The sequence below is a fragment of the Panulirus ornatus genome, chromosome 2 (genome assembly GCF_036320965.1).
Source record: "Panulirus ornatus isolate Po-2019 chromosome 2, ASM3632096v1, whole genome shotgun sequence".
NCBI lineage: Eukaryota > Metazoa > Arthropoda > Malacostraca > Decapoda > Palinuridae > Panulirus > Panulirus ornatus.
Genome location: NC_092225.1, coordinates 102280433 through 102291780, shown reverse-complemented (window position 1 = coordinate 102291780; position 11348 = coordinate 102280433). Strand labels below are relative to the sequence as shown.

The window sequence follows — 11348 nt, the reverse complement described above, 5'->3', positions numbered from 1 at the left end:
CGCTGTGCCAAGAGCAGGTTACTGTATGTATCTCATGGTGTCCCTCTGGTATGTGCCGTCCATCCCCTCCATCTCTGTGGGTCCCTGACGTATTCCCTTGCCGCCTATTAGAGAATAAACTCTGATGCTGAAATAATAAAGAGTTCTAATACTGGGTATTCTGTAACTTTTCTGCCGACTGAGTGACTATTGAATGTCATATACTATTGTGGAAGATAAACTTAAAGGTCACAAAGATACATCCATTTTTCATACACTGAGAGATAACTTATCATACAGCTAAAGGAGGATAAATTCTACAGTATTCACTGCTTACGCAATTTGGTAATAGAATTGGCCATATCTTACGAAACAGTTTATTCGTAAAATCGTCCCGTACCCCATACCCAGTTAAGTGAATTTTCGGTTTACACATAGTTCTCTATTGCACTGTTAAGTGGGATTTGTTCAATCAGCATCTACTTGCAGATATCTATATAATCTTATAAGTAATACTAAGACGATGCCAATCAACAGCAAGGACATTCACTCTGTCATTTGGCCATATTAATGTTCCCTTCACAAAATCTTTTTTTTTTTGTTACATCATAAATAGGAATCTGAATTCTTTGACCCCATCCTTCCTCCCGATATTTCCCCTGACCGCAACAATTTTAAACTGTCGTTTGTTAGAGATTTCAATATCAAGTACGAGATCACAATATTAAGAATAAAACAAAGTTGGAAGAGACGGAGAAAACTAAAGAAAAAAAATCAATTGCTATCCAAGCGTAATTCTGGAGTATGAGATTATAAGTTTAAACTTAATCTACCTGTTAACATGTGAATCGACAGGTCTAATGGAAGATAAAATCGAGAGAGTAAACTGTAGAAGAGTGTAACCAGTAATCATGAATGACTACCGATATCACAAGCCAGAGGAAATGTGCAAATATGGTAAGTTTGGCTCCTCAAGATATCTGAAAACCCACTTGGATTTTATACCTACAAATCCCTCGGAGTATGCTATGGCTAACAGAATTCGATATCATTAATCGTCGTCCGTATCTTACTGACCTGAGTAGGATCAGAGGAAAAGAAGAAGATCTAAATCTTTCTTACATCTCTCATATTCTCCACATCTATAGACGAAAGAACATAACATTACCCTGACCGTCTGGTATCGCTCAGCGTTTTAGTGCTTAGAAGGCGAATAATCTTCAGGTATTTTGCATTTTTTTCTCGTTATCATGGCATGTAGAGCTGTCTTTTTTGTCGGTACATGATGGATTCCGCAGAGTAGAATAGCGGCAGTATCATGTGGTGTTTCTTTGGTCCTCAGCTAATGTATATATGGCAGGCGGTACTCTCGTCCCTTACCAGGTGGAATAAAAGCGGGTAGTTTTTGTGCGATTGACGTAAAATTGTATTATTAGTGCTCTGTGATGTTACACATTTTGTTAATGGTGAGTTTATGGAGGTAGTGTGGCTTTCAGCTGGTGAGTGCTGGTAAGACATCTTTCAGCTTCTGTATGTCGTTATCAGACATCTTAGCTGGTGTGTGCGCTTGTTAGAAATCTCTCGGTTGATGTGCGTGCTAGTTAGAAATCTCAGCTTATGTGCTTCCTGGTTAGAAATTTCTCAGCTGATGTGTGTTCTGGTTAGATATATCTTAGCTGGTGTGTGCCCTAGTAGTCTCAGCTGGAGTGCATGCTAGATATCTCATTGCTGGTGTGTGTGCTAGTTAGACATCGTTCAGCTGGTGTGCATGCTAGTTACATATCTCTGAGCTGTTGTGTGTGCCAGATAAACATTTTCCTGCTGATATGTGCTAGTGAGACATCCTTCAGTTGTTGTGTGCCTGTTAGGCATCCTTCAGCAGGTGTGTGCTAGTTAGACGTCCCACAGCTGGTGTGCGTGCTAATTAGGCATCTTGCAGCTGGTATGTGCTAGTTAGACATCCTCAGCTGTTGTTTGCTAGTTAGACATTCTTTACCTAGTGTGCATGCTAGTTAGATATCTCAGGTGGTGTGCTAGTTAGACATCCTTCAGCTAGTGTATGCTAGTTAGACATCCTACAGCTAGTGTGTGCTAGTTAAAATCCCTCAGCTGATGTGTGTTTGTTAGACATCCCTCAGCTTGTATGCATGCTAGTTAGATATCTCAGCTGTTTGTGTATGCTAGTTAGATAGCCTTAAGCTGGTTTGTGCTCGTTAGACTTTTCAGGTAGTCTGAGCGCCAAGTTGACATTCTTCAGCTGGTGTGTGTGCTGGTTAAACATCCTTTAGCTCTTATGTGTGCTTGTTAGATATATCTTGGCTAGCGTGCATGCTAATTAGACATTCTTCAGCTGGTGTGTGTCTATTTGACATCCCTTATCTGTTGTGTGCTTGTTATACATTCCCTAGCTGGTGTATGCTAAAATATTCCCCAGGTGGTGTGTGTGCTACATGGACATCTCACAGTTGGTTTGTGTGCCATTTAGACATCGTTCAGCTAGTATGGATGCAAGTTAGACATCCCTCATCTGGTGTATGTGGTAGTGAGCCATCCATTAGTTTGTGAATATGTTAGTTGGATAGCTGGTATGTGGGTTAGTTAAACATCCCTCAGCTGTTGTGTGTGTGTGTTAGACATCCCTCAGCTGGTGTGTATGCTAGTTAAATAGCTCTTGGCATGTGGGTGTGCTCATGAGACATTCTTCATTTAGTGTGCATGCTATTTTGATGTGTGTCGGCTGGTGTTGCACTGGTGTGCATGCTAGTTAGAAGTCCCTTAGCTGACTTTTGTGCCAGTTAGACATTCTCAGCTGATATGTGTGCTAGAAAAACTCCACCAAGCTGGTGTTTTAGCAAGTTTGACATCTCTCAGCTGATGTGTGTGCTAGATAGACTCCACTCAACTAGTGTTTTAACTAGGTAGACATTCCTTTAGCTGTTGTGCAAGCCATTTGAATATCCCTTATCTGGTGTGTGTGCTAGTTAGACATCTCTCATAATCTGAATGCCTGTGTGTTTGTTTGTACTACTTGAATGTCCCTCAGCTGGTGGTTATGCTTGTTAGAGTCCCATAGCATGTTAGTGTGCTAGTTTGATATCCTTTAGCTGGTATGTGTGTGATTACTGCTCACATGTTACATGGAGAGTTTTACACTTGTGTTACCTTGTCTCTTAACCTCATGTGTAATAATGTATTGTCTACACTCCAATGCACACACACACACACACACACACACACACACCAGCCCAAGCCAGTCAACCATTTGTCGACCAGTTGGGCCCGGTATCTCAAAAGCTGTGTGTATATGTCCTAGTTGGACATTCCTTACCTGGTGTATGTTCTAGTTAGGAATGTCTTGGCATGAATGTGGGATAGTTAGACATCCACTTCAGTGGTTGTCACGTTGCACTTCTCTGACCCTGGTAGCTGTGTTTTCTTTCTATATCCCCCTCATGTGAACTGCTGGCATTATAGACAAATTTACAGTTGCTCCTTGACACGCATAACACTAGACAACTCTCAACTCACTCAGCTAATTTTTTGTAACTAGATTTTCCTGTAGTGAATGATGTGCACCGGCCATGCTTTTTGGCAAAATGTTGAGAGCAATAGATAAAAGTATTAGGTATGAACATTAAACAGGAGCATAATGTAGAAATATGATGTAGAAAGTAGTAGATTGTAACATTAGGTGTTAGCATTAGATGGGCTGTTTTGATACCTGCTTCTTTCCCTGATGTTGAAGCTTTGGAACTCTCTAATGTCTTTCCCAATAACTATGACTTGACACATTTCAAAAGATAGGTCTTTCACTTTCTCAAAGTTCATAAATACTTTCCCTTGTCTTTTCTTTTTCCTTTTCATGATTATATTTCAATTAAGGCCCGGTCTTGACATGGACTTATTTTCTGTGACTGGAGCTTTCAACATAAAAAAGAAAAAGTAGGTTGGAACATTAGACATGAATGTTAGCTTGATGTATTAGGTAGAAGTAGTCAGCAGGATCATTCGGTAGTACCCTCTGAAAACATTACACTAGATTTGCCCTCTCCCTGTGGCCACTTAAAGTTGAGGCACCAAAGGCAAAAAAGTAGCATTGCAGCTCACCTGTTAGAGAGACTCTTTTACCTTGGCCAACCCCTTCAGTAAGTTCCCAGAGGGAATGGGCAAGCGAGATATAGACAGATATAGAATAGACCTCCATGGTGTAACGGTTGTTCTCCGTGATGCATTCATGGGCCGCTTGGCATCAAATGCTTGTGTTGGAATCTTGGTTGAGGCAGTAGGTCCACAGCCAAGCCAGCTGTTGTTTCACCCATTTTTTTTTTTTTTTTTTTTTTTTTTTTTTTTTTTTTTATACTTTGTCGCTGTCTCCCGCGTTTGCGAGGTAGCGCAAGGAAACAGACGAAAGAAATGGCCCAACCCCCCCCCCCATACACATGTACATACACACGTCCACACACGCAAATATACATACCTACACAGCTTTCCATGGTTTACCCCAGACGCTTCACATGCCTTGCTTCAATCCACTGACAGCACGTCAACCCCTGTATACCACATGACTCCAATTCACTCTATTTCTTGCCCTCCTTTCACCCTCCTGCATGTTCAGGCCCCGATCACACAAAATCTTTTTCACTCCATCTTTCCACCTCCAATTTGGTCTCCCTCTTCTCCTCGTTCCCTCCACCTCCGACACATATATCCTCTTGGTCAATCTCTCCTCACTCATTCTCTCCATGTGCCCAAACCATTTCAAAACACCCTCTTCTGCTCTCTCAACCACGCTCTTTTTATTTCCACACATCTCTCTCACCCTTACGTTACTTACTCGATCAAACCACCTCACACCACACATTGTCCTCAAACATCTCATTTCCAGCACATCCATCCTCCTGCGCACATCTCTATCCATAGCCCACGCCTCGCAACCATACAGCATTGTTGGAACCACTATTCCCTCAAACATACCCATTTTTGCTTTCCGAGATAATGTTCTCGACTTCCACACATTTTTCAAGGCTCCCAAAATTTTCGTCCCCTCCCCCACCCTATGATCCACTTCCGCTTCCATGGTTCCATCCGCTGACAGATCCACTCCCAGATATCTAAAACACTTCACTTCCTCCAGCCTTTCTCCATTCAAACTCACCTCCCAATTGACTTGACCCTCACCCCTACTGCACCTAATAACCTTGCTCTTATTCACATTTACTCTCAACTTTCTTCTTCCACACACTTTACCAAACTCAGTCACCAGCTTCTGCAGTTTCTCACATGAATCAGCCACCAGCGCTGTATCATCAGCGAACAACAATTGACTCACTTCCCAAGCTCTCTCATCCCCAACAGACTTCATACTTGCCCCTCTTTCCAGGACTCTTGCATTTACCTCCTTTACAACCCCATCCATAAACAAATTAAACAACCATGGAGACATCACACACCCCTGCCGCAAACCTACATTCACTGAGAACCAATCACTTTCCTCTCTTCCTACACGTAAACATGCCTTACATCCTCGATAAAAACTTTTCAATGCTTCTAACAACTTGCCTCCCACACTATATATTCTTAGTACCTTCCACAGAGCATCTCTATCAACTCTATCATATGCCTTCTCCAGATCCATAAATGCTACATACAAATCCATTTGCTTTTCTAAGTATTTCTCACATAGGTCATGTAAATGGGCACCTAATATAGGCTAGGGTATACATATATCTCTGGGGACAGGGGAGAAAGAACACTTCCCACATATTCCCCATGTGTCGTAGAAGGCGACTAAAGGGGTGGGAGCTAACATTAAGAAGAAATCTTTAAGATGGAAAATATTGATAAAGCAAGTTTGACGGCAGCACTGTTAAATGTTATCTCTTGAACCTCACAAGGCTAAGTTTATTTTTATATTCTTAATTTCTTGTTCAGGAAACACTGCCATTATGAAACAAAATCGTTCAGTATGTAAATCTTTGAGCATCACGTGGATAAAGAACTACTTTACTAAATTTTACTTTAGGGGCACCACACGAATTATTTAAGGGTATTGATTGAGAGGGTGAAGGCATGTACAGAGCATCAGATTGGGGAAGAGCAGTGTGGTTTCAAAAGTGGTAAAGGATGTGTGGATCAGGTGTTTGCTTTGAAGAATGTATGTGAAAAATACTTAGAAAAGCAATTGGATTTGTATGTAGCATTTATGGATCTGGAGAAGGCATATGATAGAGTTGATAGAGATGCTCTGTGGAAGGTACTAAGAATATATAGTGTGGGAGGCAAGTTGTTAGAAGCATTGAAAAGTTTTTATCGAGGATGTAAGGCATGTTTACGTGTAGGAAGAGAGGAAAGTGATTGGTTCTCAGTGAATGTAGGTTTGCGGCAGGGGTGTGTGATGTCTCCATGGTTGTTTAATTTGTTTATGGATGGGGTTGTTAGGGAGGTGAATGCAAGAGTTTTGGAAAGAGGGGCAAGTACACAGTCTGTTGTGGATGAGAGAGTTTGGGAAGTGAGTCAGTTGTTGTTTGCTGATGATACAGCGCTGGTGGCTGATTCATATGAGAAACTGCAGAAGCTAGTGACTGAGTTTGGTAAAGTGTGTGAAAGAAGAAAGCTGAGAGTAAATGTGAGTAAGAGCAAGGTTATTAGGTACAGTAGGGTTGAGGTTCAAGTCAATTGGGAGGTAAGTTTGAATGGAGAAAAACTGGAGGAAGTAAAGAGTTTTAGATATCTGGGAGTGGATCTGGCAGCGGATGGAACCATGGAAGCAAGTGAATCATAGGGTGGGGGAGGGGTCAAAAATCCTGGGAGCCTTGAAGAATGTTTGGAAGTCGAGAACATTATCTCGGAAAGCAAAAATGGGTATGTTTGAAGGAATAGTGGTTCCAACAATGTTGTATGGTTGCGAGGCATGGGCTATGGATAGAGTTGTGCGGAGGAGGGTGGATGTGCTGGAAATGAGATGTTTGAGGACAATATGTGGTGTGAGGTGGTTTGATCGAGTAAGTAACGTAAGGGTAAGAGAGATGTGTGGAAATAAAAAGAGCGTGGTTGAGAGAGCAGAAGAGGGTGTTTTGAAATGGTTTGGGCACATGGAGAGAATGAGTGAGGAAAGATTGACCAAGAGGATATATGTGTCGGAGGTGGAGGGAACGAGGAGAAGTGGGAGACCAAATTGGAGGTGGAAAGATGGAGTGAAAAAGATTTTGTGTGCTCGGGGCCTGAACATGCAGGAGGATGAAAGGCGTGCACGGAATAGAGTGAATTGGATCGATGTGGTGTACCAGGGTCGACGTGCTGTCAATGGATTGAATCAGGGCATGTGAAGCATCTGGGGTAAACCATGGAAAGTTCTGTGGGGCGTGGATGTGGAAAGGGAGCTGTGGTTTCGGGCGTTGTTACGTGACAGCTAGAGACTGGGTGTGAACGAATGGGGCCTTTGTTGTCTTTTCCTAGCGCTACCTTGCACACGAGGGGGGAGGGTGATGTTATTCCATGTGTGGCGAGGTGGCAGTGGGAATAAATAAAGGCAGACAGTATGAATTATTTACATGTGTATATATGTATATGTCTGTGTGTGTATATATATGTGTACATTGAGATGTATAGGTATGTATATTTGCGTGTGTGGACGTGTATGTATAAACATGTGTATGGGGGTGGGTTGGGCCATTTCTTTCGTCTGTTTCCTTGCGCTACCTTGCAAATGCAAAAGACAGCGACAAAGCAAAATGAAAAAAAATAATAAAAGACATATTTTTCATTAGACTTTCACTTAATAGAAGTGATATGGACCAGCACTGTTTAATTTGGTTCACCTTATTTATCCTACAATAACAAATGAATGGTAGTTAGGAAGTTTTGAAAGTGGAGGAAATTATGGGGTTAATCAGCATCATGAAGATGAGGGAAAACGTGTTAATCAGTATCAGAGCAGATGAAGCATTTATAGGAATCAACAGACCTAACCTCCCTGAGGAGTGGACACTTATACTAGAAAGTTGTGGTTCCAGTATCATTGTGGTGTGTTGCTTGGGTCTGTGTGAATGACTGATTGCCAAGGAGGCTGGATGGCAGTGCTCCCTTTTGCTGTGTTTTTTTTTTTTTTTTTAAGTTTTTAGCAGTTGGTGTTTCATACATTTCAACTTAAACTTTAATACTCAAGATAAATTTTAACCACATTTTCGCAGATCCTCATACCCTTCCCTACTATTACCTATATACTATAGTAGAATAAAAGGGAATGTGCCATATCAAGTATTGTTTGTTTAAATCACTTCTATGTCTAAGGAGTCTATTGGTATGTATATCTTCCAAATCTATGTATTATGTCTCTAGTGACCCTAAAGCAGGGGTGGGGAAACTACAGCCACTGGGCTGGATCTGGCTGATCATAAAATCTAACTTGGCCATCAGTGTTACCAAGAGTATATAAACATGTCAGGTTTCACAAGAGCTGTGTTTTTAAGGCATAAACAAATTAACTTGTGCATGGTTGCCATTGTGACAGATATTGTTACATTAAAGTTAATTTGAATGCACTCATTTGCAGAGTTGTATTATTTTATACGACTGAAATGCTGCCTACCAAGAACACAGCTAATTACTGGCAAGGCAGTACATACAGATGGTGTCATGTTTGTGGTAATGACATGATTTCATTCCCTGCTATATGTATTTTTTTGTAGGTCGTCGTTGGAGAGTTGCAAAATATCTGGGCCTGCAACCCTAAGTGCAGCCTGACCTAAACTAATTTAACGAATCTAGCGTAAATGAGTGATGTTGGATATTGGCAGATATGAAAAATTTGTAGCCAAAGTGGGGGATTTCAGAGCTAAGAATGGAGTAATCTTTTAATACAGATTTCATTGACCTTGCCAAAATATGCAGTAATCATGGTTGAGCAGTTCATGAAAGATGACAAAGTAGTGATTGATAAACTAGAGCTGTATCCCATACCTCTTGTAGTTCTCAGGTCAGTGTAGTCTCTTAGTTTGCAGCCAAATACTGTATCATGGCAGCACTTTTTATTAGAGTGTTGTGTTTAAAGTTGATTCACTCTGTTTCTTATAAAACCTAATTCAGCTCATGGGTGAGCTCTTAAAGTGATTCAGATTTACCAACAGCCGATTGTTGTATTACTGTAAAGGCACATCTTGATTTATGCATATTATATTTATGTATTTTTAGAAGAATGTGCCAAGTCATTTTGCACTTTTTTTTATTAACACCGGCTCAAGTTTGGAATAATGCTATCATCATCAGTCTGGCAGCATGGGTTGTGGTGTTGCTAGCACCATGCAAGAAGCATGTATATGCTTGGCATAGATACAGTCTGTAGGTATGTTGTGCTATAGTATACTGTATGTTGCATGTGTTTTAACCTTTGCATGATGCCACCAAAGTGTCTGTTAAGTTCTGGTGCTAGTGGTGCTAAGAAGCATAAGGCCTTGGAGGTTCATATGGATGTGCTCAAATGTTATGAGAGAAATGAATGAATTGCTATTAAGCATGCCTTTTGTACTGCTTGAATCTGCTTTATGGACTGTTCTTGATAGTGCAGAGAAGATAACAGGAGAGTGCCAAGAGTGGCACATAAATCATTGCATCTAAGACCTCATTTTCCTGATGTTCTGTTATGGAGAGAGTGGAATGACTTTTGAGCTCTTGGATTGAACACCAAATTCATGAAAATGTTTAAATTCATTGAAATGTTTCTCTCTGCATGGTTGTGATGCAAGCAAAGGCACAGTGTATATATGATGACTTGGCAGCAGAAGAAGGAACAGCAAAGACATTTCAAGAAAATCTTGGTTGGTTCTTGAATTTTGGGTAAGGCTACAGTTACTGCAACATCACGATGACTGATAATGGAGCCAAAAGATTCTCCTAGAACCCTGAAGGTCTTTATCGAGGAAGACAGTTATTCTCCTAAGCAGATTTATGTGGACAAGATGGTCATTTTGGAAGAGAATACCTTGGAGATCATACATTGTCTATGAAGAGAAGACTGCACCAACATTCAGTTTATTATTTTCAGTTTTTGTTAATGAAATTCATTGTACTGTATATGTATTATTGTAATATATTTATCCAAGTGTGTGTGTGTAGTATAGTTTTGCAATGTTATAATATTCAGTGCTGTCTTCATCAGTAACAAAACTCCCCAATCTCCTTTAGTTACATAATTAGATTTTTTTTTTTTTTTTTTTTTATACTTTGTCGCTGTCTCCCGCGTTTGCGAGGTAGCGCAAGGAAACAGACGAAAGAAATGGCCCAACCCCCCCCCCATACACATGTACATACACACGTCCACACACGCAAATATACATACCTACACAGCTTTCCATGGTTTACCCCAGACGCTTCACATGCCTTGATTCAATCCACTGACAGCACGTCAACCCCTGTATACCACATCGCTCCAATTCACTCTATTCCTTGCCCTCCTTTCACCCTCCTGCATGTTCAGGCCCCGATCACACAAAATCTTTTTCACTCCATCTTTCCACCTCCAATTTGGTCTCCCTCTTCTCCTCGTTCCCTCCACCTCCGACACATATATCCTGTTGGTCAATCTCTCCTCACTCATTCTCTCCATGTGCCCAAACCATTTCAAAACACCCTCTTCTGCTCTCTCAACCACGCTCTTTTTATTTCCACACATCTCTCTTACCCTTACGTTACTTACTCGATCAAACCACCTCACACCACACATTTTCCTCAAACATCTCATTTCCAGCACATCCATCCTCCTGCGCACATCTCTATCCATAGCCCACGCCTCGCAACCATACAACATTGTTGGAACCACTATTCCTTCAAACATACCCATTTTTGCTTTCCGAGCTAATGTTCTCGACTTCCACACATTTTTCAAGGCTCCCAAAATTTTCGCCCCCTCCCCCACCCTATGATCCACTTCCACTTCCATGGTTCCATCCGCTGACAGATCCACTCACAGATATCTAAAACACTTCACTTCCTCCAGTTTTTCTCCATTCAAACTCACCTCCCAATTGACTTGACCCTCACCCCTACTGTACCTAATAACCTTGCTCTTATTCACATTTACTCTTAACTTTCTTCTTCCACACACTTTACCAAACTCAGTCACCAGCTTCTGCAGTTTCTCACATGAATCAGCCACCAGCGCTGTATCATCAGCGAACAACAACTGACTCACTTCCCAAGCTCTCTCATCCCCAACAGACTTCATACTTGCCCCTCTTTCCAGGACTCTTGCATTTACCTCCCTAACAACCCCATCCATAAACAAATTAAACAACCATGGAGACATCACACACCCCTGCCGCAAACCTACATTCACTGAGAACCAATCACTTTCCTCTCTTCCTACACGTACACAT

General features: G+C 41.3%; 1 protein-coding gene across 3 annotated transcripts in view; it reads left to right on the top strand.

Moving 5' to 3' along the window:
- Positions 1–1129: 1129 nt before the first annotated feature.
- LOC139758989 (neuralized-like protein 2) overlaps positions 1130–11348 on the top strand; it is a 54835-nt gene continuing 44616 nt past the window's right edge. For all 3 annotated transcript variants that reach the window (XM_071680885.1, XM_071680879.1, XM_071680871.1), the window contains exon 1: positions 1130–1203. The gene's annotated coding sequence lies outside the window, so the exon portion shown is untranslated. The remainder of the gene's footprint in view (positions 1204–11348) is intronic.